The 4,942-nt window shown below is 44.1% G+C and overlaps 1 protein-coding gene across 2 annotated transcripts in view; it reads left to right on the top strand.

Moving 5' to 3' along the window:
• The window catches only part of LOC116383880 (single-stranded DNA-binding protein 3), a 30,566-nt gene that overhangs the window by 13,127 nt on the left and 12,497 nt on the right, over positions 1-4,942 (top strand). The gene's annotated exons all lie outside the window — the stretch shown is intronic.

Genomic DNA, 4,942 nt, shown 5'->3' with positions numbered 1-4,942 from the left:
GTGTGTGTGTGTGTGTGTGTGTGTGTGTGTGTGTGTGTGTGTGTGTGCGTGTGTGTGTGCGCGCGCCCTGTATAGTATAGGGAGATAATGGAATAGAGTTCTAATCCGGTAATCCCAGCACTGGGCCGAGGCTAAGCCAGGGATTTGTGTGGGGGTGTGTGTGTATTTTTGGACGGGGGGCATCTTTGGCAACCAGCCCATAGATGGAGGTTGGAGGGGCTCACAGCCTCACTGCCCATGTGCCAGTTAACCCTGTGTGTGTGTGTGTGTGCGTGCGTGAGAGAGACTATATAAATGCAGATGGGTGTGCTACATGGTTGCTCGCTGTCTGCTCCTAACAGTGATAAAGCGAAGGAGACGGGACCGGTTTAATTTTGGCTCCAGCCCCCTGAGGCTAGTCTCTGAGCACAGGTCCTTTTCTACTGGTTTCAAAAGAATAAGCCGGTTAGAGGCATCGGAAGGGGAAAAAAATTTTAAAAAAAAGATTTCACCTTACCTCAAAAGAGTTTCTTGGTCTTTTTGAGGATTGCTAGATTGCAAGTCAGCATTTAAGAGGTATTATCACAGTTCTCTCAGCTGGTAGCAGAGACGCAGAACAGGTTTACGGTCACGGCCACAACACTGGTTATTAAAGAAAGGCAGGGGCGGAGATCTGAGACACCTGCTGGTCTGTTTATGTCGAATTTGGTAGTTGCTTTAAGACATACTGTGTGTAGCTGTAACTTGTGTTTTATCTTTCTAACATCATGTCATACATTGATTCATCAGCTGGCTTGATTAGCAGTGTTAATTCCTGAATCAGTCTTAAATCTGATGTTTGGCGTCTTCACTAGCGACTTGCTAAGCCCTTTTGTACACATGCATTCTCTAACCTACGGTTTTCTTTATTTAATTTATAGTTCCAGTATCAATTTAACAAAGAAAAAGCAATAAGCCTATTTCGCGTTGTATTCTCCTCCCCTTCCTCTATGTGGGGTTGGGTTAAAGAATACGGACTAGCCTGCACCTCACCTGCACCTACAACGAGCGTATCGACATAACGGCTGGTCGCAGAAGAAGAGAGCGCGACAAGATGACATAGCAAAAAAGAGCGGCAGACAAAACTCTATTTGTTTACCTGCACTGTTGCTCCTCACTCTTGCTTTACACATCGGCCCACGTTTGTCACTTCTCCCACTTTACTTTCTCACTCGTCTTCACTCGTCTTTCGCATTTGTGCAACTCCAGCATGTTGGCATCATGGTTCCTTTTCTGCTTGTGGGTTCTCTGCGAAACCCCCGCATCTGCATCTTTCTTCCCTCCCCCTCTTTACTATATTTCCTCCTCTCTCCTTCGCCCAATAGCCCAGTCCGCCTTATCGCTCACTCCCTCTTTCCCTCTCTCCTCCTCTTTTCGTATCTCTGCCCTGACCCCCTCCTCCCTCGCTCCCCCCCTCATCACCATTACTACCTCTGTTCCCGGGAGAAGATTGATTGCCTAATCTAGCTGTTTACCCACAATGCCTAGTTGTGCCGAAGAGGAGAGGGCAGTGTAGACAACATGAAGAAGAGACAGTTAAGGTATTTGAAAATGGAGTGAGCGGGCAAACGTCAACACAACGAGAGAGGTGGGGGGGGGGGGGGGGTAGTTTTCTCTTTATTTTATGTCGAGTTACCACAGAAGATCTTATGTGTGTACATTTTACACTAAAATAAGAAAACCTATTTAAAATAATGGTTCATACATTTAATTAAACTTCACATTTCTTCTAAAACTAAACTAACTTGTTTTGCATTTAGTTTGATTAGATTTACATAAATATGACATTGCAATATATCAATTGTGTGTATTTAAATATATCATCTGCTTTTCTAAATATTTCCATGTACAAACTGTATAGTATATAAGCACTAGCAACAAGTGTACATTTGAACACTTTTTAGTACCTTAAATAACGACACTGGTGTAATTTTTCCTATTAAATGTTGATTAAATATTTAAACCCAGCTGTATTGGTTACAGTTACCGACTGTCATGCTGCAGGTTTGGTTTACCCAGTTTTTAAAATGTTTCTTAAAAAATCCATTAAAACAAATCGCACGTTATTCAGCATTTAAACAACCTGCAGCGACTGTGTCATGATTTATTCGTTAAGTCTGCTTCCATTGCCTACCTGCAGTGTTTTTTTCCGAACTTAACCATAAGGCTAAAATAATATTAATTGCAGTTGAATCAAAAGAAGCTCCATTTTCCCAAAAGAGACTTGCTCGCATACCGCCTTGACCTCTCGTTTAGCCTCTTGTCTGCCACCGGCACTATCAGCGCTTCAGGAAAGGAAGACGTGAAAAGAGCTCCATTAAACGCGATAATTAGCTGTTTGATGAAGGAAACGCTGCAGTACACGTGTTACACAGTGTGATGTATTATTACACAGGTAAAGAAACAGCAGTGTGTCTCTTTGTGTAATTTGAAATATTGTTGGGGGGGGAACAGAACAAATTGGATGATACTGTAATTCTTGATTTTGTTTCTTGACGTAAACAACATGGTGACCTACAACACACCTGAGTGGGGTGGAGGGTCCTGATGGGATTAATCTGTCCAGCCAGTGTTGAAGTGAAAGTTTGACATGTGTGGACAAAGTGAGCGCCATTATGTTGTATTATTAATATACATGTAGCATCAGCATCCGTGCGGAAGTTTTTAGAAATCTTATTGTAGGTTTAGTTGAAGTAATATTCTTGTTCTCATTCTTCTCGTATTCTTGTCTTTGGCCCTCTCTGGAGTGTTGGCTAAGTGGATGTTGTGTCTGCAGCATGTATTAGTGCCTTCATCCGGTGTGTGCATGCATGTGTTTGTGTGCGTGTGTGAGCGCATGTGTGTGCACGAGGCCGCCAGTCTGGTTCAGTACTGATGCTTTGGCAGCAGCTTTTGGGGAAACGTGTGCGTGTTTGTTGTGCGTGTTGTGCCAGTTTTGAGGACCAGCTGGGCTTTCAGAGATTGTGTGTGTGTGTGTTTGTGTTTGTGCATTTGTTTGTCAGACGTGACGGTGAGAGTAGCAGCCGTATCCTGTTGCTCCAGAACGAAACGCACTGTTTTGACTGGGCTGATAAATTAGCCAGATCACCACAGTCAGCTATTTTTTCCTCCCGTCTCCTCACTCTCACTCTCTTCCATCCTCACTCCCTCACTCCTCCCCCCCCCCATTTCTTTCCTTCTCTCTGTGCGCTAAGGACAGCAGGTCAAGGAGACAGTGATGAGGTACATATCAGTGTGAACCAGAATGTAGATTAGTACCCTCTCCAGGCTGGGACACGCATAAATACAGACACACACACATGGATACATGCGCCGTCTCCTCCTACCTCTCCCCTCTCTCCATCCAGTGTTTATGTCTCTGTCTTTATCCCTGTGAAAGGTATCAGGCGGAGGTCAATAATTTGTTGAGCACTATTGATCTGTCCGGCAGGTCCTATGGGTGAAAGAGAGGGAGAGGGAAATGGAGAGGGAGGGATCAATGCTATGCTGTATAGCCATCTACATACTGTACTGTACCAGCCAATCAGATCATTAGTCTTTTGTTCTCTGATAGATTGTTCATCAACATTGTGGGTTTGTACTAAGGAGGAAAAGCAAACACGGCACGGTGTCCTCGCAGGGAGCCACAACTGTGGATTAGCACGTCACAGTTTTAAAATTTGTTTTTGCCAGGAAGACGACCCTCGTGGTGACGAAAGGAGCCGGATTAAATGTATGACACGGTGCTTTGGGTTGTCTCGATTAAAGCGGAGTGAATGTTTACAAAAGGAATCAAAGGTTGTTGCTTTCTGTTGCATTTCTGAAGCGAGATCTTAAGCTGCTTCCTACAGACCGAACCGGTTTACCCCCCCCCCCCCCCCTCAGAGTATCTTCACAAAAGTACCAGAATCAGAATAGCTTGATACCAACAACCAACTGGTGTGTGTGTGGAAATGTGACCGTAACTATAAAGTATAAAGTTAGGGGTTGTGAAGCAACAACGAGGAGCTGCAGTTCAGGTCTGTAGTCCAGGTAGAGTGTTATTGATAGCAAGAAACATAAAAACCTACCTAATATTATTTTTGTGCCGACGTGGCTCCGGGATGCTTTGTGCAGCGCTGCCGAGGAAGGCCATTTAAAAAATGTCTCGCAGTTTAAACAGTGTAAATATTCCCAGACATTTGAAAATGTGTCCCGTGGGTTTTGTTGAACTTTCAGCCGGCTTCAATGAAAGCAACGTATTCTCCTCCTTCCTGCTGCATGTCGGGCATTAGAGCCCTTTTTTTTTAAGTTGCGCTGCCACCCGGCGCTTCCTTTGCACAATCCTCTCCATACCTTCAGCCGGAGAATGAATAATTCAGCTCGGCTACGAAAATCCTTGTTCATTATATCAACTAATTAGTACAGCACTAATGTCTGCTGTGGATTGTCTTCTGGAACTTGTTTCTTTGCATAAAGGTATACGGTCTACCTGTGTGTTGTGTCTGCTTGTTTACCTGCATCAATGTCAACCAGACGACATTCACAGTCGATCCATCTGGATTCAAGGAGTCTTATTTTTCGAGAGTTGAAAATGGAAACGGTAGATATAGACAACACTGTGGGCGCCACCAGAACAACTAAAAAAAGCTCCGTTTGATCCTTTTTGTATTTCCCCAGGCCAGTTGGTTTTAATAACGACCGACTGCATACTAAACCTCCCTCTGCATGCTTCCATCATTAACAGGCTACGGCAATAACGTGACCACGTGATTGATTGTGAACACAAATCTCTCTTCTTCTTTTTCCTCCATCATTTCTTCATCTAACTCACTTTCTCTCTCTCTCTCCCTCTCTCTCTCTCTCGTATCTTCTTATTCTCTCTCTCCCTCTCTCTCTCTCGTATCTTCTTATTCTCTCTCTCTCTCTCTCTCTCTCTCTCTCTCTCTCTCTCTCGTATCTTCTT

This window comes from Anarrhichthys ocellatus, unplaced genomic scaffold, assembly GCF_004355925.1.
Source record: "Anarrhichthys ocellatus isolate YVR2014 unplaced genomic scaffold, GSC_Weel_1.0 scaffold7, whole genome shotgun sequence".
Lineage (NCBI taxonomy): Eukaryota > Metazoa > Chordata > Actinopteri > Perciformes > Anarhichadidae > Anarrhichthys > Anarrhichthys ocellatus.
The sequence above is the reverse complement of the archived record's forward strand: the minus strand, read 5'-3'. Positions and strand labels throughout refer to the sequence as shown.